This window comes from Macaca fascicularis, chromosome 2 (assembly GCF_037993035.2).
Source record: "Macaca fascicularis isolate 582-1 chromosome 2, T2T-MFA8v1.1".
Classification (NCBI taxonomy): Eukaryota; Metazoa; Chordata; class Mammalia; order Primates; family Cercopithecidae; genus Macaca; species Macaca fascicularis.
In genome coordinates, this window is record NC_088376.1 from 28,046,195 (window position 1) to 28,070,105 (window position 23,911).

Sequence of the window (23,911 nt, forward strand, 5' to 3'; positions counted from 1 at the left end):
GATCTGTTACCACTCCTGGAAAGCAAATTACTTGTGTTCCCAAAGGCAAAAAGTCAGTCAGAACTCAATTTCTTAATGAAACAGATGATTTCCAACCGTTAACTTTCTCAGATCTACCTCAGTATTGGTTCTTCAAAGACAATTTGAAACTCTTCATAATTCATAACCTCTACTTGTCTTTTATATGACTCTGATCAATGCAGCTAATTTCAAAATCTATATAACATAAAAATTACCACCCCAATTACATTTTACTAGATATAAAAATCTTAAAGATGGGGAGTATCTTATTCATCTTTCATCACCAGTCTTTACCACAGTACAAAAATTGAAGCTGATAAATAATTGCTGAATGAGTGACTAAAAGAGTATATATGAAGTATGGGTGCAAGTGTGGCATGCAACCAAAAGTACATCCTTGGCAATATTTCATAATCATTAGACATTTAAGGTCTGCCCAAGACTGAACTCTCACTCCTAGAACTTGCATGAGCATTTATTACAAATACATGAAATATTTTAACAGAATCAAGAATGTTCACTGGACACACTTGATACACTCAGAGAGGGAAAAAAAAACAATCATGTTGCTTACTTTAGCATGCTTTAACTTTTCACACTTGAATTTTACTCTTTGCAAACTGTGTCTTATGCTATATTGAACACACAGACCTTGGTTGTTGCACTGATACCAATATGGCCACTAACTGTGGAGTATTATAACACCAACTATTCATCAGGTCAGCTCAGAACCCCTAAAGGGGATCTCATGCTGGAAATTTTAACACTTCTTATAATAGCATAATGAATAATGCTTATAGCAGGCCAGAAAATCAGATAGTACACAATTTTTAGTGCTCAAACCCAGCGTCTGTCCCATGGAATGCTAGAGTATATACTGTATATTAATACAGATGTGGCCCTCACGGACCCACCTGGAGTAAAAAAGTCTCTTGTATATGTAGTGCAGGATGATGTCTGAATAGATCTGGCCACCTTTGCATTAGAAAATCTTCCCTCCAAGTCTTTTTCGGAATAGTACCTCTACCAGGACCACTGAATGCTACATCACCAAATTTAAAGGAGGTATCCAGGCCAGGCACAGTGGTTCATACCTGTAATCCCAGTACTTTAAGATGCTGAGGTGGGATGATCACTTTAGCCCAGGAGTTCGAGACCAGCCTGGACAACACAGTGAGACCTCACTTCTACAAAAAATTAAAATAAAATAAAGGAGGTATCCAGCTTCAACCAGATATGTGCCCATCAGTGACACCCACTAATTCAACCCACTGGTGTGTGGCAATCTGCTTAGTTCGAGGACTGCTTGGTCCTATCTACCAAGAATGGAACCATGAGCTGGAAAACCAATCCCATTTCCCTTAATTTTTAACTTTACTTTTTTACTTTTAACTTACTTTTTGGTGTGTCAGTAAAACTGAGTAGTGGCATACTCAATTCATTCTCTTGATATTTATTTTCTTCTCTTTTATTCCTCTAGGGAAAGAGTAAATTGAGTAACTCATTTTGTCACAGAGGGATGAGGTCCCCTCCCAAATCTCACTTATGAATTATAACATATGAGTAGTGCATCCTTCTTTTAAGAGAATGCAAGCACAGAAGAATGAAGAGAATATACATTGTATATTTCTCTGAGTGGGGTAGACTTCTGGTTCTATAAATGTAACAGAGTCCAAAAAATCCTTTAGCACAACACCCAGGTCTGCCAAGAAAATGTAGCTTCTTTATTTGTTTTTATAATTGATCAGATCTTCCTCTTAAGTTTATCGCTTGATGGTAATACTAGAGGTGTAAGGAAGGAGGCAAGGATCCTTTATCACAACACAAACAATTAATTAGAACACTTCACGTATATTTGTGGTAGAGTTTATCTTTGTCAGCAGAACTTTTACTAGTAATTATTTTTCTATTAAGATACTGTGATGCTACCTCTGAAAATCGAACCTCCTTTTTCTTATACTCATAGTATTCATTTGTCTCATTTCATAAGAATCGCTTCTTACCAGTAGATACATATCACACGAGTATTACACTGATTATAAAGTCAATGCTTTCTCCTCACCATACTGCAGAGAGGCCACTACAAACATCAAATAAACAAGAAAAATATAGACTGTTTTCTTCCTTTGATTTGTGGTGGTGAAGTAAAAGATACCCGAGTACCTTAAGATAAACAACTTCATTTGCCAAAATAATAATTTCATCTTTTCAAATGATTAAAGACCTATAAATACTTTTCTTCAGTCTGGCCTACCAGTATGAAAATAGGTAATATCAGCCCTGTCCCAACTACCAGTGCTCTCACACTGACAAACTACATGTACTTCTCCTCCCTAGAACTACCCTTTCCAGGTCCCATTCCCTTATACCCCTGCTTTCTGTCAGATAATTAGCTAATTAATACAGTGTTAATATACTGTTCTAACAATAACAAAAAGCTGAATTATAACAAATTTACTTGGCCTTCTGCTCTGGCAAAAATGGAGTGTCCGAGATCAGATTAATACTCTTGTCTGAAAAAACAACAAGATAAAATATATAAACAGTGGTTTTCAACACAGTGGGCATTAGGGAACAAAGTACAGTAATTCCTGAAAGATGGAAAAGAGAAGTATGTTCTGTAATAACAGCTCATTGCCTACAGTAATGTTCCAGGCCAGGTGTAGTGGGAGTAAGGGAGCACTGGTCTCCCTGAGTTGAAAAATAAAGGTGAGGAGATCAAGGAAGCTAAAGTTACAGAACAGAATACCAGAGAGGAGAGGACTACATGGAGAGATAACTATGGAGATCTGCAGAGGTTTCTTCCTTCAGTTTTTTTTTTTCTTCTCCTTTTGAGACAGGGTCTCTCTCACTTTGTCACCCAGGCTGGAGTGCAGTAGCATGATCTCAGCTCACTGCAACCTCTGCTTCCTGGGCTCAAGTGATTCTCCACCTTCAACCTCCCAAGTAGCTGGGACCACAGGCATGTACCACCATGCCTGGCAAATTTTTGTATTTTTTGTAGAAACGGGGTTTTGCCATGTTGCCCAGGATGCTCTCAAACTCCTGAGTTCAAAGCCATCTGCCACCTCAGCTTCCCAACATGCTAGGATTACAGGCATGAGCCACCATGCCCAACTTCCTCCAGTCTTTAGCTGAGTACTAATCAGCATATGCATGTGAGGAAACTAACCAAGGCTAGGGAAAGAACCACCCAAGTAACAGTGCCTGGTACTCACACAGCATCAGGAACAGTGCCTAATCCCTCCATCCAGACTGGAGAAGCTCATAACTTACTGAGCATTAAATGGGGTACTCAGTATGTTTTGCCTCACCAATGGAAAAAACTAACCCCACACAAAACATTCTTCAGGTATCATCTAACAAACCTTAAAAGTTAGACTTGATAAGATCAAACTGTTTGAAAGTAACTTAATCATGTTTCAGAACAAAACTCAAGGACATTTACAAGAATAGAAAAAAGTCCAGCACCAAACAAAGTAAAAGTCACAGTATCTAGTATATAATCAAAACTTATCAGACATTCAAAAATCACGAAAATATGACACATACTGAAAAGTCAATCAATCCAAACCAATTCAGAAATGGTACAAATGATGGAATTAGAAGGCAAGGACATTAAAACAGTTGTTTTAACTGTATTCCACATGTTCAATGAACTAGAATATGTGCTAGTGAAGCAAGATATTTCCCTGACCCCTTCGTGGGCGGGAACTGGAGTGCACAGGCACTGGAACTAGCCAGCCACCTCAGCCCAGCAAGTGTGAACTCCACTTATTTGCTGTTCCACCCTCGCCAGAAGGCGAGTGCAGGTGAGCAGATGTGGGAGCTAGGGCAAGTGCTTTTGGGCTCCGGCAGGAGTGAACTCTATACCAGCCCCACGGCAGCATCTAAAGGGGGCTGTGCCCGCAACCCCTCAAACCCAGGAGGAAGTGCTACAGTACTCTTTCAGCTCTGCTGTTTGCAGATGGCTCAACTGTTAACAGCTCAGTGGAGGGTCAGTGTGACAGCCTTTTGCACCCGCCCTTGTGGCGCCTGAGTTCTTGTGTGGCATCCAGGAGGAATGACATCACATAAACAAACTGAAGATGGTAAATGCAGGAGATTTGATTGCTGATGAAAGTGGCTCTTAGTGGGAAGAAGAGCTGAAAAGGGGATGGAGTGGGAAAGTAATCTTCCCCTGAAGTCTCTTCTCTGAAACTATGCCCATCCAGCTGTGCCTCTGAAGTCAAGCCACTTCTCTACAATGACCAACTGTAGTCTTTGACATCCAGCTGCTTCTCTGTCTGCTGGCTGAGCCTGGGATGTTTATGGGCATGGGATGTAGGGGCAGGGCAGGCAACATTCAAGGGGGAAAACAGGGATGGAAGTTCTCACTTTGGGTTGTAGTACCAGGCTTTTTGGCTTGAGGGTGGAACCCTCACCAGGGACCTGCCCTCTTCTTCCCAGAATTTCCCTGCCTCTTATTTCTATCACTAGAAGATATAAACATGATTCCAATCAAAATTGGAGAGATGAAAACTGTAATGTGAGAGATGTAAAATAAACTGGATGGGATTAATAGCAGAGTACACATTGCAGAAAAAGATTAGTGAACTTGAAGACATAATGACAGAAACTACACAAAATGAAAACAAAGAAATAAGACTGAGGAAAAAAAAAAGATAGAAAATGGAGGATCAGTAGGCTGTGGGAAAACTTTAAGAGGCCTAATATACATGTAAAAGGAGTGGAAGATGACGGGAAAAGAAAAAACATTTGGCCAAATACTCTGTAAATTGAATTTCAAAAACTACAAACCCACAAATTCAAGAAGCTCCCAAAACCCCCAAGAACAAAGTCAAATTAAGAAACCAAAACATAAAGCACATCATAATTATTTGCTAAAAGATTATTTTAGAAAGTTGCCTCTCCCCTGAAGAAATTCTCTTCCCACAGTCCATTGTACTGTGCCTGAAGGTGATGCAGGGTTATTTTCTTGACCCCTTTGTGGGATTCACAATGGGGGTGCCCTGTTTACTCAGCCTGCCCTGCTCAACCTCAGAAGCGGGAACAAGTGCAGGAACCACAGTGAGGAAGTGCAGGAACTAGCTGGCAGGAGCAAACTCTGTTTGCTCAGGTCCACCATGCTCCACCCCTCATGGGAGGGAGCACAGGAGCAGGTGAGTACAGCAACCAGCTGGCTGCTTCAGTGCTGGCAGGAGTAAACTCTGTGCAGTCCCCGCAACAGTGTCCAGGTGAGGATGTGTGTGACCCCAAGGCCCCAGAGGGTGTTTTACAATACTCTCTTAGCTCTGCCATCCACAGACAGCAGTGTGTTATCAGCTTAGTGGGCCCTTTGCCTCATGTAGGGTGGCTGCCCTCCTCCAACGATGGCAAAGGGCCAACGTGACAGACTTTTTGAGTACCTGCACTTGGTGCATCCCAAAGTCTCGTCCAGTGCCCAAGAGGAATGGTCGCAGGGATGAACTGATGGATGGTGAATGCAGAGAATTTTATGGAGTGCTGAAAGCGGCTTTCAGTGGAGAGGGGAGCTAAAATGGGGGCAGGAAGAGGTCACTCTCCCCTGAAGTCAAGCCTATCTGCCTCTCTCTTCCAAAGTCAAGTTACTTCATCCAGCCACCATCTCTGAAGTTAAGTTACTTCTCCCTGACTCCCTGATGCCCAGCCACTTCTCTCTTTGGCTGGCTGAGTCTGGGGTCTTTATAGGCACAGGATGGGGGCAGAGATCAGTTTGGAAAAGACAACATTTGATTGGTATTTTTTTTAAAAAAATACACTATTCAGAAAGAACTAATAAGGAGACAGCAGGCACACAGGGATAGATGTTCTCACTTTGGGCCATGGGTTTCAGGCTTTTTGGCTTGAAGGTGGGGTTTTTGCAGGGACCTGCTCCTGTCTGACTAGAGTTTCTCCACCTCCTGTCATTATTAAAGGTAAACAGATTTTCTTCTTGCTCCCCACTGTCTCGGTGGTCCTGCCTAGAACTTGTCATCACCAATAACTCGCCCTGTGCATATCTCTACTTTTTGTACCCCATCACTGTCATTGCTTCATACATCACTGAAAAAATTGAAGCAGTCAGAATAGAACTGCCCCAAATTTCCTCTAGCCACATCCAACTACCCACCATGTTTGTACCCAATATTGTACCCATTTACCTTGCATTACCGAAACTGCCATTGCAAAATTATAACTGAGACAGTGAAAGGGATCTGAACAAACCAACTCCATCTTCCTTTTAACTTCCAAGCTGCCCTTGTTCATTCCTGGGCATAGGTTGAACTAACTTCGGGAGAAACTTAGTTTATAGTTTAGCTTTTAAACAAAGATAATAAAACCCTTTCCCAAAACAAACCCCTTTCTTGCCTGGGGACTAGACTGCCTTTGTAGGACTAACAAATTAGTGACAAGATTGGAAATCATGGTTTAGGAGTCACACAGCTGGAGGCTGCAAAACTCTAAACCTCCCCAAATTGTTCCTGGAAGTAACATCACTATCGTAAAACCTAAGATCAGTGCTTGAGAGATTCTGCAGACCCTGCACTCAGTGGATCAGCTGGCACCACCCAGAATGAGAAACTGGCTCATCTGGTCTTGTGGCCCCCACCCAGAAACTGACCCAGCACCAGAGGACAGGTTCAACTCTCTATGATTTTATCTCTGACTTGACCATTCAGAACTCCCAGTTCACTGGCCCCCTATTCACCAAATTATCCTTAAAACTCCAATCACCAAATGCTCACAGAGACTAACTCGAGTAAGAATAAAACTCCAGTCTCCCACACAGTCGGTTCTGCATGAATTACACCTTCTCTATTGCAATTCCCCTGTCCTGCTAAATTGTCTCTGTCTAGGCATCAGGCAAGGTGAACTGTTGGGCAGTTACATTTTTAGGTGTTAGTATAAGTGTACCAACTATACACTCCCATCCTTGTGTATCCAAGTCTGTCCTCCTTTCCCCTTCAAAAAACCTCACTCTAGTAGTTCTTCCTCCTCTTTTCTATAAATCAAAGTTTTCTTCCCTTCTAAATCATTCTCTTCAACTTGCAAATAGGCTGTTACTTCATATTTAAGAAAAAAATGAACATATACACACACATTAAATATTTTTAAAAATATTTTCCATAATTGGAAGTAATTATTATACAAACTTAACTTTTATTTATCATTTTATTTATTTTGGAGATGGAGTCTCGCTCTGTCACCCAGGCTGGAGTGCAGTGGCGCGATCTCAGCTCACTGCAGCCTCCACCTCCAGGGTTCAAGCAATTATTCCGCCTCAGCCTCCCCAGTAGCTGGAAATACAGGTGCATACCACCATGCCCAGCTAATTTTTTGTATTTTATTAGAGACAGGGTTTCACTGTGTTGCCCAGGCTGGTCTTGAACTCCTGAGATCAGGCAATATGCCTGCCTCAGCATCCCAGTAGATGTATATGGATCTGTCATTTGCAACAACATGGATGGAACTGGAGGAGATTATATTAAATAAGACAGGCACACAAAAACAAACTTCGTGTGTTCTCACTTATTTGTGGGAGCTAAAAATTAAAACAATTGAACTTATGGAGATAGAAAATACAATTATGGTTACCAGACGCTGGGAAGGGTAGTAGTATGGATACTACTTTATGGATACATAGTAGATATATATATTTATGGGGTACATGATATATTTTGATACAAGCATACAATGCATAAAAATCACATCAGGCGCCAGGCGCGGTGGCTCATGCCTGTAATCTCAGCACTTTGGGACGCCAAGGTGGGCAGATCACAAAGTCAGGAAATCGAGCTCATCCTGGCCAACATGGTGAAACCCCGTCTCTACTAAAAATACAAAAGTTAGCTAGACATGGTGGTGCACACCTGTAGTCCCAGCTACTCGGGAGGCTGAGGTAGAAGAATTGCCTGAACCTGGTAGGTGGAGGTTGTAGTGAGCCAAGATCGTGTCATTGCACTCCAGCCTGGGTGACAAAAGCAAAATTCTGTCTCAAAAATAAAAATAAAAAATAAATCACATTGGGGTAAATGGGGTACCTATCACCTCAAGCATTTGTCATAAACAATCCATTGTTATTAGTTATTTTAAAAGGTACAATACATTACTGTTGACAGCAGTCACCCTATTGTGCTATCAAATACTTATGCATTCTGTTGAATTATATTTTTGTACCCATTAACCATCCCCAATGGCTCCCTGCCCCACACCCTACTACCCTTTCCAGTCTCTGGTAACTATCACTGTACTTTCTATCTCCATAAGTTCAACTGTTTTAATTTTTAGCTCCCACAGATAAGTGAGAACACGTGAAGTTTGTTTTTATGTGCCTGTCTTATTTAATATAATCTCCTCCAGTTCCATCCATGTTGTTGCAAACGATAGGATGTCATTCTTTTTTATGACTGAATAGTACTCCATTGTGTATAGGTACCACATTTTCTTTATCCATTCATCTGTTGATGGATACAGGTTGCTTCCAAATCTTGGCTATTGTTAATAGTGCTGCAATAAACATGGGAGTACAGAGGTCTCTTTGATATACTGATTATTATTATTATTATTATTATAGACCTAGAAGTGGGATTAATGGGTCATATGGTAGTTTTGTTTATTGTTTTTTAAGGAACCTCCAAACTGTTCTGCATAGTGGCTGTACTAATTTACATTTCCACCAACAACATGCGAGGATCTCTTTTTCTCCACATCTTCACATTTGATATTGCCTGTCTTTTGAATAAAAACCATTTTTACTGGGGTGAGTTGATATCTCATTGCAGTTTTGATTTACATTTCTTTGATGATCAATGATGTTGACCACCTTTTCATACACCTGTTTGCCATTTGTATGTCTTCTTTTGAGAAATGTCTATTCAGATCTTTTGTCCATTTTTTAATTGAATTATTAGATTTTTTTCCCTTTTGAGTTGTTTCAGCTACTTCTATATTCTAGTTATCAATCCCTTGTCAGATGGGTAGTTTGCAGATATTCACTCCCATTCTGTGGGCTGTCTCCTCACTTTCTTGATTGTATCCTTTGCTGTGCAGAAACTTTTTAACTTGATGTAATCCTATTTGACCATTTTTGCTTTGGTTGCCTGTACTTCTAGGATATTATGCAAGAAATCTCTGCCCAGACCAATGTCCTGGAGAGTTTCCAACTTCTTATTTTGATAATTAGTAATTAAAGGGAAAGTTATGCTTTTAAGAGCAAGTACAGTTCAACCCCAGTTGATGGGGGGAAAAAAAGCTGTCCTTTATCCAAAAGAAACTGCTAAGAATTTTTAAAAATAAATGTTAAAATTTGGAAATCATCATTTAAAGTCTCCCAATTATATAATTGATTTAGGCACTAAATCAAACAGGATATCTCTATACAGCACTAGAATATCACTACTAGATTATTTGCTAAATGTAAAAGAGAAAATGCACCTTTTTCTTGAAAAGATCTGTTGGACAAACCCTAAACAAATAATATAGATACACAGAAGTGTAGAATCACCAAGACAACCTGGTAGTCGTGTCCCCCAATGATATACAATATGAACTACACAATATCACTCACAAAGTGTTACTGCCAAAAGTGTTTAAACCTAAATCTAATCAAGCCTTTAGACTTGTATACACAGAAGATACATACATATATATAAATATAAACACACACATATGTTACAGGTAGTTAGATAGGCATGAGATGGGCAGGAGAGGGCTCTGCCCCCACCCACTAAGAACGTGAGGTATTGTTTCAATGATTATCACACTGTCTCTCTAAACATGGTAATTCAACAGCCGAAGGCAGACACAATCTCCTGATGATCCACAGCTATTAACATTAAAAGAATTAATTAAATGCAGATGCCAGGGAGAAGAAACTTCCTGGACATGTGCATAAAGAGACAAAATGGTGAAAAATGACCTTTCCAGGTATGCCATTTGAAAATGGGAAGAAGCCTCAGATGGCATGCATGTCACTCCCTAAACATATTAGGTGTGCTCACTTCCAAAGGGTAAGGAGGGTATTGTGCATCCTATGGGAAAAAGCACGGGAAAGAGGCGAGTCTATAAAGCCCTAGGATCAAGGTTAAATGCTCTTTTTAACCTTTGGGCACCATCTTGAATCTCTTTCAAATGAACTTTCCATTCTTTCCTGTTCTAAAGCCTTTTAAATAAACCCACTCCTGCTCTGAAACTTGCCTTGGTCTCTTCTTCTGCCCTGTCAAATTCTTTCTTTCGAGGAGACAAGGACTGAAGTTGCTGCAGTCCTGCATGGGTATGCCACCAGTAACTCAGGGTAACTTGGATCTCTTACACTGCTAACACACACACACATCTACATATATCTTATATACACACACACATATTAAACGTGTGTGTGTATATACATATATGTATTTATATATATGTATATTATATATATCATCTTAAAATTTTCTTGAAAAGCTTTTCTGTACCCCACTTCCTCTTCCAGTTGGTTCATTGTTTTTCTTTGTAACAAAACTCCTTAAAAGCCCCATGTGTAATTGCTGATTTCAATTACTCCCTACTAAGCTTCCCTTAATTTCAAGTCAGACCTTTACCCCCAACATGCCACCAAACCTTGTTTCAAAGTCACAGATGTCTTAAACATTGCTAAAACCTACCATCGATTTTCAGTCTCCAGTACACTTGACATATTAATAGCATTGATATTTCGCCATACCTCCTCCTTTGATATCCTTTCTTCACTTAGTTTCAGACATCATATTCCTTGGTTTTCTTCCCCTCTCACTTAATTCATTCTTAGTCACTTTTACAGACTCTTTAGTTATCCTGGACCTGTTATTTGAAACATCCCAAGCCTCAATCTTTGAACCTCTTCTCATTGTTTGCACTCAATAATTTGGTGATATCATTCCACCTCCTGGCTTTTACTATCATGTCTATGCTACATTAACCACAATTGCCTCTCTGTGCTAACCTCTAGAATATATCTGATATAATCATGAGATCCAAGCATATTGCCTACCGAATATTATTCTGTTGAATGTCTAATACTAATCTCAGGCCTTACATAGTCCAAAAGTTAACTCTACCTTCCCTCTCAAAATCTGCTTCATCTATACATTTTCCCATCTCAACTAATGGTATTTCCATCCTTTTAAGTGCACAAGCCAAAAATACTGGTTTCAACTTTCACTCCTGTCTTGCTCTCACCCCGTATCTAATTGGTCTTCTTGGCTCTACTTTCAAAATACATCCAAAATCCAACCACTTCTCACTTTTGTCCAAGGAACAATGCTTCTCATCTTGATCACTTCAGAAAATCAATCAAGACAGGTCTCTCTACTTCCACTCTGGCCCAGCCCCCATCTATTTTCATTGTAGGTTTTAAAAGGATCATTTTGTCTGCTCTGATCAAGTCACTTGGGATTTCTTAACTGTCCTACAGGGCTATATATGATCTTACCCCCACCTCATTAACTCTTTGACCTCAATTCCTAATATTTTCCCTTAATCATTCTGCTCAGGCACACATGCCTCCTTACTATTCCCAGTATATTCCAGAGAATAAGCTACAACAAGGCCAGAGATGATTCACAGGTCTCTGTGTCAATGGTTCCCTTGCATCCTACTCACAACTATCAGTTTTTCCTCACCCTATTCTAACAGAACACTTTTCTTAAAATGCATCATGGATTGGTAGAGAGATTTTTAGAGTTAAAGGATCTTCAACAATGTATTCTTTCATTCTGCAAGTATTCACTGGTCACTTTGGGTTAAATCCTTAGTGGATGCTGATACGAGACAAGGACCCTTCTTTTGTCTTAAACTCAAATGGTGAGAAATAAACACATAAGAAGATAATTACAACACAAAGTGGTAGATATAGATATATTTCAAGATATTATGAGAACACAGAGGAAGAGTATTTGTCTGAGGAGGATCAGATGTGACTCTCCAGAGGTGATCATATCTGAGGAATTTAAATCTCCAATTCCACCACTGCAAGACAGTGACAGAACCTCTGGTATCAATTTGCTTGTCTGTACATTTGGGATGATAGTCCCTGCCTCACAAGTTTCTTTTGAGTGCCAATAGAGAGGATATATGCTCGTTAAAGTGCCATTAAGAGTGTTACCTATACTTATCATCCTTCTCTGGCCTCTTACCCACCACCATCCACACAGAAGTAGCTGCTTTAGAAAGTGTAGTATCTTTTCATACAGCATCAAGCATCTGTAAAAACTTATTAACTCAGTGCCTAGAGTTCAATATCTTGAAAAACTTAAGTACTTCTTATTTTCATTCTAAGCTTTACACGTTGTTTTGAAGAAATGAACCATATTTTGTTGAGGGCAATGCTATCACATTCATCTACACAAGCCCAGTCAATACGCATTGATTTGTGTTCTAATATTCATGAAACAATGGCTCAGTTCAAAAGCAGTCCTCTGTATTTGGATCTATTACATGCCACAAATGAACAGCTAATAGAGCTGTAGTTAATGACTGCTACATCAGAGAAAACACTAATGCAACATCCATCCTGATTGACTGCAAGGAACGTTGGAAGAAACAATTCATGTGAAATTCTCATAGCAATTAATTTTTCCCACTAACATTTTTCTGGAACCTACTGTGTACCAACGAATGAACTGGGAAATTTTGGAAAATAAAGGAATTGGTTAGTATTTCTGCACTTGACTTTACAGTAAAACACAGGACTTGCCTCTGGTTTCCTCCTATAAAGCACCAGATATCTTCTTTTTTGTAAGATAATTAGAAAAAGAAAAAAAATCTCTTAAAAAAAAACCTGTGAATTGGGTGCTATGATGCTTTTAAAAAATGACAAATTTTTTATACTGCTCCTATAAAGAGGTGAGACCTGGAATAAAAGAAAAACTTCAGCCAAATTAAATTTAAAGGAATTTAATTGAGCAATGAATGATTCGTGAATTGGGCAGCCCCCAGAATCACAGCAGATTCACAGACTCCAGGGGTGTCTCATGATAAGAACAATTTTATAGGCAAAAAAGGTAAAGTGACGTACAGGAATCTGAAGTGAGGTATAGAAACAGTGAGAATGGTTACAGCTCAACATTTCTGAACACAGTTTGAACATTCAGCAGTCTATGAGTGGTTGAAGTATGGCTGCTGGGATTGGCCAACACTCACTCATTATTACAGGTGCATACTATTAAGTTAGGTTTTCAATTTTGTTTGATTATTAAGCTAGGTTACAGTTCATCTACAAGGATGCAAATATAGAAGGATGAAGTCTTTCTCAGGACATATTTAGTTTGCCTTAACAATTCTCCCCTTTTGGACATTTTCTCAGTTTTGAGACATTGACCAAAACCTTAATCATTGATATCACTATTATTGTAAATGCATTTATATGGTTTTGAAACCCACTGGGAAACAGTGTAACAGTGGGTTTTGCAAGGAGAGAATAAGGACTAAGTAGAGGTACCTCCTTATGCTGGAATATCCTGTTTACAGGACAGAAACAAAACCTGGTCTGTTCTAGGATCTATGTGTTTTCTTAAAGCTTTAGTTTGATTATGTCACATTTAGCAAAAGTGACTCCATTTCAGTTTGGTTTGGTTTATTGAGGCCTAGTGCATGAGCTCAGTCCAAAATAATGGCCTCACATAATTTGGTTTTTTAAAAAATCCCCCCCCTCCACCCGGCTAAAAGCCAGGTTCTCGCTTAGGTGAGAGTGTGACAAAACATAAGGCCTTAGCACCACTCTCAGTTACCATCATTTTGGGTTTCCCATCTCAGCACGTCATTCATAGGTTATGGTGTCCTCATGGTCACACATTTCTTTCAGCTTTTGTCATTCCAGTTGAAGAGAGATCATTTCACATTCTAGAGTCAGCTGCACGCAAATATTTAAAACTTTTGAGAGTATAGGCCAGGTGCAGTGGCTCATGCCTGTAATCCCAGCACTTTGGGAGACTGAGGCCGGTGGATCACTTGAGGTCAGGAGATCAAGACCAGCCTGGCCAACATGGTGAAACTCCATCTCTATTAAAAATACAAAAATTAGCCAGGCATGGTGGCGGGCACCTGTAATTCCAGCTACTCTGGAGGCTGAGGCCCAAGAATCACTTGAACCCGGGAGGCCGAGGTTGCAGTGAGCCAAGATGGCGCCACTGTACACTCACCTGGGTGACAGAGTGAGACTCCATCTCAAAAAAATAAATAACAAAAAATAAAACTTTTGGGAGAATACAGCACACCAGGCAGACTATTATTATGACTATTGAGAGGATGACACCGAGTTTGGAGTATCCTCCTCACCCAGGTTCCCCATAAACCACCTAAAATTAAACAGATTCAAGAATGAGCTAAATGAAGAGTCTACTCACTTGACTGACCGGTCTTTTCATTAATCCCCTATAACTGAATTTTTATAATAAACATTTGACGTATTTCTCACAGTCCACAAGTGTCAGCAGCTGCACAGGTACTTTTTTGTTTAGTCAATTCTATTATTTAGTATAACTTTCACAAGAGAATTTAAAGTCTGTTGTGTAACAATAGCCTTTGAAGTATCATTTGCTGTAGAGGTTATTATGAGGGAGACATTTATAATTATTGCCTCTTTTATTCTAAACCATGGAAAAAGGACCTAAAAAATGATGTCCTTCTAGAAGAGTGAAGGTCTCCTGGCAATGTTCTCTTTAATCCATGATGTGGGTTAAGAAGAGTTTTGACCAATTATGAGGCAACTTATGTACCACTAAAGTTTCTCACATACATTGGCCTTCATCTTTTATCTACTAAAGTATAAGGTTATTCATGTATAAGGCTGGCTGCAAAATCCTTCACAAATAAAAGGATACCCTGTAAGTGCACATAATAGACCCCCTTTCCATTTCTATTGTTCATAGAGACAAACAAGGAAAAGAAGCATTCAAAGACAAGACTCTTATGATAGTAGAAGTATTGATCGGTGACCTTGGGAATAAGCCATTCACATCAAGGATGCCATCTTCTTCTGGGGAGAAACTTGCTTGGTTAGTTTTACCTTAAGGGTTCCAAAGGGTGTACAGTTCCAGGAGTGTGAAGGGACCCCTCTCAGTTGTGAGATTACAAACCCAAGGTTCAAGCCTCCAAAGTTTTGTTGTAGTATGGATGGCAAGGACAGTCTTTCTCTGATGTTCTCAGAAAATTCAACCTTCAGGTTCTAGATTGTGCAGCTGTTGTCCTCAGTGAGCCATAAAAAGCTTTCTTTGGCCTGGGCACAGTGGCTCACACCTGTAATGCCAGCATGTTGGGAGGCCAAAGCGGGCAGATCACAAGATCAGGAATTCAAGACCAGCCTCACCAACACAGCGAAACCCCATCTCTACTAAAAATACAAAATTTAGCTGGGCATGATGGTACACACCTGTAATCCCAGCTATTCAGGAGGCTGTGAGGCAGGAGAATCGCTTAAACCCAGGAGGTGGAGGTTACAGTGAGCTGAGATGGCGCCACTGCACTCCAACCTGGGTAACAGAGTGAGACTCTGTCTCAAAAAAAAAAAAAAAAAACTTTCTTTACCTTGTGAAAATACACTGTAGCATAATAGTCTACTGTTATAACATCAGCCCTCTTGCATGGAAAAGCTTTTATACAACCAGAAAACATGCACTGAAAATGACAACTGAATGACACCCCTTTATGAATGTTTAAATGGCCCATTAGGTAGCCAAATATACCTGAAGGTTTGCTCGTTTTCCCAGGAATATGGAACTAAACACTGGTTTTAAACAATTTCCACAATTTATAAGTCACCACATCAACATATTCAGTTTGGATTATTTTATCTGTTCCACGATGAGTCATGGAATGCAGACCCTTTAATAAAAAAGCTTAAGGACTCAGGAAGAACAAGGCAGCCGTCCTGGTTCTTCATGAGTCCATGTTTCACATTGGACTTACGTTTTCTTCAAGACCAGTTGTTTCTCCAGTTTAGGTACACAGCACTGATAAGTAATGGGTTATCATAGGCAACGTGACTTAGACCATAGAATTCATTCAAATTGTGTATTTAAACAATTTTAGTATTGGCTGATTTAGCATGGTAATCCAGAGCTTGATTCTGAAAGATCTGTTAAATGCCAAACGTTTAAAACACTGGATATTATAAAATAGAATCTTAGGTTACCATAAGTCATTCATTTAGCCAAAATAACTCAAAAATTTAAAAAAGGAAAACACATTAGTCTGATAGGAGACTCAGTTTTCCAAACAAGACCCAATAAAGGTAGCATGAGGCCAACTGTCTCCTTTACTTCCGTTCCACCTACATTTTCTTTCATAGTTTACTTAACAAAAACCTTTCATTATCTTTTAACATTACATAAAAATCTTTTTAAAAGAGAAAACCAAATTTTATGTTTCTATCAGTATATTTTTATGTTAAAGCTAGTTTTTAAAATAACACTTTATACACCTATTCAGTTTTAATTAGTTGGACCATGAGATTCTTATAAACCTTTCGTAACCCTTTACATTTTCTCAGAGCAGAAAAATATTCTAAGAAAACTCTGTAGTGCTTCTATTCCAATATCCAATTTACGGAGAAAAATAACTGAATAATGCCATTTTAACTTTAGCCAATATGTTCACACATAGAATCTCTAATAATTAATCTTTTTAAACCTTCTACAAACCGTTCAAACTTTATTTAAAACAATCCTTTAACCCTCTAACCTAGGCAAAAATTTACATTCCCATACTTTCTTACAATCTCTTAGAAAAAACACATTTCATTCTCCTTACACACCTTGCATGTAAACCTATTTTTTCCAGTACTCTCAATTACATCTTACAATGTTAACTCTTAGTGACTTTTATTTTTGGTGAAACCTTGGGAAGTAAGGGATTTTAATTATGTACTAGGTGTGGAGCCTAAGACCTAGACAGAAAAGCAGATAAGGTCTCTTTCCAGTGTCTAATTCCACATGTCCCAGGCCTTATCTAGCTGTAAAACAGGCAAGCTGTACAGTTAAAAGTCATAGTGGCACTTTATGAAGCATTTAGGAAACCTAATCACCTTTAAATCATACAACATTCCTGGCATAACTTTCTTTTCATAAATTCTTTCACAACTTACACAAACATGTATGACATGTTTAGACTTTCTGACTTGCCCTAAACATCCCTCTTTTTCTTTCTTATTTTTATTTTTTTGAGATGGAGTCTTGCTCTGTCACCCAGGCTGGAGTGCAGTGGCACCATCTCAGCTCACTGTAACCTCCGCCTCCCGAGTTCAAGTGATTCTCCTGCCTCAGCCTCCCAAGTAACTGGCATTAAAGGCATGTGCCACCACACCCAGCTAATTTTTTGTAAACATCCCTCTTTTAAAACAACCAGTCATTTTACTTTAGAACAAGAATTTACCACACAGTGTCCTTTTTTATGTAAAATACTTTCTCTTTATAACCTTCTTTGCATAGCTAGGAGGCATGGCTAACTCCATACATTCCCAGGCCTTATTTAGAATTTAATTTCTCCAAAATAAATTGAATAATTTTCAAGTCAAAGCAGTATATGACCTTAAAGCATTCAGCAAACCTAATATCTAACCTGCATAATTTAGACAAAATGTCTTTATTTTATCAATAATCTTTTTGTTTTTTGGGTTTTTTTTTGAGATGGAGTCTCACTCTGTTGCCCAGGCTGGAGTGCAGTGGCATGATCTCGGCTCACTGCAAGCTCTGTCTCCTGGTTTCATGTCATTTTCCTGCCTCAGCCTCCCAAGTAGCTGGGACTATAGGCATCTGCCACCACGCCCGGCTAATTTTTTTGTATTTTTAGTAAAGACGGGGTTTCACCATGTTGGCCGGGATGGTCTCAACCTCCTGATGTCATGATCCCCCCATCTTAGCCTCCCAAAGTGCTGGGATTAGAGGCGTGAGCCACCACGCCCAATCTATCAATAACCTTTAAAGCTGTTTTTATTTCCCAAAGATTACTAAAGTCACATGAACTAAAAGGCATTACAGTTTTTATTTTGCTTTCAAAATATTTAAGTGCTTATTTTTGTTTGAGCCAATTAGTTAGAGCTCTTTTATATAAACATTACACACAACGCATATATAATTACACAGGCAGACAGACAAGATTACTACAGTAGTTATTGCATTTTGCATTTACCAGTTTTTAAGTTACTTAATTGGTTATTGGTTTTAGGGTGGAGACCTTGGAAGAACAGAGCCAGAAAAGGGGTTTCTGGTGCCTTCGTTATTCCCAAGGAGTCCAGGCTGTTAAAGCTTGAATATCCACTTTTAATTACGCTGACTTTTAACCATAGCACTCTTTAATAAAGTCCTTTTAAATTTTTCTTATTAACCTCTGATTGTGTAGCCAGGCCAACCAGCCGATATTTCTGGCTTTTTAGCTTTACCAAAGGTAACCTCCCAGGTGCTCAGAGAAAGGAAAATTTAAGACAGTCCATGAAGAAGAGACTAGACAAGATTATACAGATATTAAACCAAAAGGACTTACTTCCTAAGCAGGGACTCAAACCCAGACGGCCAGTGTGAAAGGCCAAAATCATAGCTACTGAGCAACAGCACAGTGCAGTCTCTACTGTCCTCCCCAGGGGTCTAGAGTAGTTAATTTTGAGCTTGCAAAAGCTTTTAACTTCTCAAGATAAATTTTAGAGCTAACTATGACAAACCCTAAAATTCCTGTTCCCTGGAAGGCGGAGACCAAGAGAACATACTGCCATGTGGTTACAAGGTCAAGTTCCCAAGGACATAAAACAAGATGTGGATGTCCCCATCCCGTTTTTTTGTTTGTTTCAGGGACCTACGGGAAAGTTTGTTATTGACCAGCTTGCTGGGTTGTCCTGAGCAGACAGCTTATGGGGTCCTAAGCCCACGTTTTATCCTAAGGTACCCCTCGACCCAAAAGAATGAATTCATAGCACAAATACACCAGTTTGAGGCTAGCTTGAGAATTCTTTTTTGCATTAATCAAAACTTTACAGAAAAGATAGTGATTTTTACCATTCATTCAATCATTTGCACAAAGAGAGAGAAGCCAGAAATACAACCGGTAAGAAATTATCACCCTTTTGCCAGCATCCCAGGCTTCTGGTTTCCCTTTTCCCGAGCAGCCCTAGTGACCTAGCTTGCTGCACTATCATGCTGGGGCCAAGCCACATCATAAAGGAAAATTACCTCTTTGTTCTGGCCAGAGTAAAGTATGTGCGATAAAACATAAACATTAGCCACTCTGCTTAGCAATATCAAACGGGCAGTGCTTAAATCTGCCCCTGGTTGGGCCCCGTCATCATTAATCCAACCTCCGACCAGGAGTTTCAACATGTGGTTGCCCTGAGTAACAGAAAAGATAGGAAAGGGGAAAGGAGAGAGAGAAAAGCATTGTCTGTGGCAGGGTGGGGAAAACGAAGTGACCAGGGAGGCCAGAGAGAGACCCACCCATTGTAGCAACACTGAAAAGTTGAGGTGGCTACTTCTTGGCAGCAAAGGGATCTTTTCCAGCCATCCCATTAGCTCTCAAGTTTCCCCTTTTGGGGAGGAAAAAGTTCCCCATGTCCCACAATCCTGTACATGCCTAATCATGTCACCCACAGCCATCAGCAAAGAGTGCAAGGCAAATTATTCCAAAAAGAACAGCAGTTAACATCCTGTAGTGCCAAACCCGTTCTTAGCCAAAAGGCACTTTACCAAGAACCCTCCTTTTTAAATGTACTTTGATGTATTGCTGTTCATTCAGAATGTGCCACCGTAAGTTATCTTTAGTAAGGTTTTGCCACTTCTGTAAGACTTCACTGCCTCCAAGGCCTAATGTATAAACCAGAAGGAACTCGGTTTTCCAGAAATTAAGGATCCCATTTTTACCTAAAATACTGGCTTTACTCTCAAGTTCTCTTAACTTAGCCAACAATTTTTTTTCTACCTAAGCACACAAGAAAAATGAAACAACGGGGTAGAACACAAAAATCCCTGTGAATTTTCAAAAGCCAAAATTATAACCCCTGCAATATTACTGCTTACTACTAGTTCCTTTCTGACCCAGTCAGATGTAAGAGGCCTCTACCTGGATCCAAACCAGTTAATTCCCAGATCGAATCTGTTCCTCGACCCAGTCCAGTTCGTGTCGCGACTCCAAACCCAGTTTGGATCAGAAATTTGCTCAAAGAAACTGAGAGAGCTCAAAACACAAATCCATGGAGCTCCAAAATCTGAAAGTGAGCTTACCCACCATCCCCAGACACTCAAGATATCCATGGACACAAGCGGGTCCTGCTGGTACCTTGCGTGTTCACTCAGTGCTCCTGGAGGTCACTGGAAGCTCCGCTTTGGATCCTGCTTCTGACACCATCTGATAAAAGAAAAACTTCAGCTGAATTAAATTTAAAGGAGTTTAATTGAGCAATGAACGATTCTCCAATCAGGCAGCCCCCAGAATCACAGCAGATTCACAGAGACTGCAGGGGTGTCTCGTGGTAAGAACAAATTTATAAACAAAAAAGATAAAGTGATGTACAAGAATCAGAAATGAGGTACAGAAACAGATTAGTTACACCTCAGAGTTTCCTTATTTGAATGCAGTTTGAACATTCAACAGTCCATGAGAGGCTGAAGTATGGCCGCTGGGATTGGCCAACACTCAGCCATTGTTACAGGTGCATACTGTTAAGATAGCTTTTCAATTTTGTCTATTAAGCTAGGTTACAGTTCATCCACAAGCACTCAAATATAGAAGTACGGAGTCCTTCTGAGGCTTTAACACCTGTATCATCTTCCCTTGAATGTGGGCAGGCCTGTACTTGTTTTAATTAATGGAATAGAACAGAACAGAAGCAACATTCTGTGATTTCCAAGGCTGGGTCACAAAAACCCATGCAACTTCACCTGTCTCTCCTAGAACTCTCTCTCTCTCCTGGTGCCCTGTCTTGGGCTTCTTCCTTTCAGAACCCAGCCATTACACGAGAATGAGAAGCCCAGTCCATATGGAAAAGCGATGTGTATGCATTCTTATCAACAGCTCCAGCTGAGCCTAGCCTTTGCACCATCCTGGCCAACATGCCAGACACGTGAGCAAAGAGGTTGCCAAATAATTCAAGCCCCTATTCATCTGAGCCACATATCAGCCATTTGAGTCTTCCCAGTTGAAGTCCCAGATTTCATGCAACAGAGATAAACCATTTTCTATGGAATTCTGTCTGAATTACTGACCCACAGTTATTTTACACAACTACACTTTGGAATGTTTCTAGAAATGGCAGTTTATAAACGCTATAAATGGTAACAACAAAAATATCCTACATTCAGTTAACCAAAAGCGATGAAAATATTTTTTCAGACCTCATATGAACAGACACGAAGGTTTCTAGAGATGGAAAGCTGGAATCGACAACCCAGAAGTTTTCAGTGAGAGCCCGTGACTGTTCTTTTTTCCCCACATTCCACACAGTGTTTTAACTACATTCGCTAATTTACCAATCAAGTTAAGAAAACAAAATAGGCAGGGTGCCATGGCTCACACCTGTAATCCCAACACTTTGGGAGGCCAAGGCGGAGGGATCACGAGGTCAGGAGATCGAGACCATCATGGCTAACACAGTGAAACCCTGTTTCCACTAAAAAAAAAATAAATAAATACAAAAAATTAGCTGGGCGTGGTGGCGGGCACCTGTAGTCCTCCAGAGGCTGAGGCAGGAGAATGACCTCCCGGGAGGCGGAGCTTGCAGTGAGCAGAGATTGCACCACTGCACTGCAGTCTGGTCGACAGAGCGAGATTGCTTCTCAAAAAAAAAAAAAAGTAAGACAAAAATAATCAACTTTTCAATTGTCTTGGTCACAGTCTCATTCTCTAAATATGAGATGCATTAGAAAGTGAAAATGCAGATGAATGCCCTTTACCTCTGTTAACTATAACATCAATTCTAGTGTCTCCGGAATTGGTGGGTTCTTGGTCTTCCCTACTTCAAGAATGAAGCTGCAGACCCTCACGGTGAGTGCTACAGCTCTTAAAGACGGCACCTCCAGAGTTGTTCATTCCTTCCGGTGGATTCGTGGTCTCACTAGCCTCGGGAGTGAAGCTGCAAACCTTCGTGGTGAGTGTTACACTTCATAGAGGTGGCACATCCAGAGTTGTTCACTCCTCCAGTCTGGAGTTGTTCGTCTTTCCTGGTGGGTTTGTGGTCTCTGCTGCAGCCCTTCAGGATGAGCGTTAAAGCTCATAAAGGTGGTCTGGACCCAAACACCGAACAACAGCAAGAGTTATTACCACAGCTCATAAACGTGGAGTGGACCCAAACACTGAACAGCAGCAAGAATTACTGCCAAAAGCAAGAAAAAAAAACAAAGCTTCCCCTACAGAAGGAAACCAAAGAGAGCTGCCACTGCCAGCTGGGGTGGGGGGACGGCAGCCTGCTTTTATTTCCTTATCCGACCCCACCCACATCCTGCTGATTGGTCCATTTTACTGAGAGCTGATTGGTCCATTTTACAGAGAGCCGATTGGTCCGTTTTTACAGAGAGCTGACTGGTCCGTTTTGACAGAGTGCTGATTGGTGCGTTTACAAACCTTTAGCTAGACACAGAGTGCTGATTGGTGCGTTTACAATCCTTTAGCTAGACACAAAAGTTCTCCAAGTCCCCACCCGTCCCAGAAGCCCAGCAGGCTTCATCTTTCAGTGGCACTCGCCAGCGGGAGTGGCACTTAAGCGGGTCACTCCTGTGGCCCAGAGGGAGCTCTTCCCTGATCAAGCCCAGCAGGCGCCGAGAGGCCACACCCAGTGCGGTGCACGCTAAGCCTGCGCCCACCCGGAAGGCTGGCGCGCGCTCCGGTGCGCCTCTGGCTCCACATCTGGCGGTGAGCAAAGGGAGCCGGCTCCGGCCTCCGGCAGCCCTAGAGAGGGGCCCTCATAGCGCAGCGGCGGGCTGAAGGGCTCCTGGAGTGTGGCCAGAGCAGACGCCAAGGCCTAGGAGGCAGCGAGATTGAGCAAGGGCTGCTAGCACGTTGTCGCCTCTCACTAGCTTTACAAAATTACTTGACAGCAATAAGATCATGAGATGTTCTCAGTGTTGTAGAGAAGATACCAACGTGTTTTAAATTTTTTAATACTTGTTAAAAGACAAGGAACATTTAAAAATGTAAAAATAAATAATTTTCATAACTGCTGGCCGGGCACAGTGGTTCACGCATGTAATCCCAGCACTTTGGGAGGCGGAGGCGGGCTGATCACGAGATCAGGAGTTTGAGACCAGCCTGACCAATCTGGTGAAACCCCGTCTCTACTAAAAGTACAAAAAAATTAGCCAGGCGCGGCGGTGGGCACCTGTAATCCCAACTGCTCGGGAGGCTGAGACAGGAAAATCCCTTGAACCTGGGAGGCAGAGGTTGCAGTAAGCCGAGATCAGGCCATTGCACTCTAGCCTGGGTGACAGAGCGAGACTCTGTCTCAAAAAAAAAATTAAATAATAACTGCTAAAATCTTAGTCTTCTTAACATTCAGAATATCTTTTAATTGTTAAGACTTTTAAGACTTGTCTATAACCTCAGTTTAACTAAACATTTTTTTCTAAAAGATTTTTCATTACTAATTGACTTTCAAAAAAGCAGAAGATATATCCTTTTGCACTGAAGGTTGTAATTTTCCAAAGCTTTGACTTTTGTTTAATACTCCGTAAAGAACATTGTATATTTTTGCTGAATTTTAAAATGCTGTCATTCTGTGAGGTAAAGAACTAAGTGCTAAGTGAAATGTGAAACCAAAGTCTTCCTTGGAAATGTGTTCCTCTGAGAAAAAATAAAAATGTGCTAAATATATCTCTACAAAGAAAGGAAGGGCATTTGTCCTGATGTCTGCTCCAGAAATAACCTCCCTGGGGAGAATTTTGAAAGGATTTGAGCATTTTAAATG

General features: G+C 40.5%; 1 long non-coding RNA gene across 1 annotated transcript; it reads right to left on the reverse strand.

Moving 5' to 3' along the window:
- Window positions 1-17,998: 17,998 nt before the first annotated feature.
- LOC141409765 (uncharacterized) lies at window positions 17,999-22,397 on the reverse strand. Its single transcript, XR_012431784.1, has 2 exons — window positions 21,906-22,397; window positions 17,999-20,361 (listed from the first exon to the last, which is right to left on the reverse strand). It is a non-coding gene; the product is annotated as an uncharacterized lncRNA (long non-coding RNA).
- Between the last annotated feature and the right edge of the window lie 1,514 nt (window positions 22,398-23,911).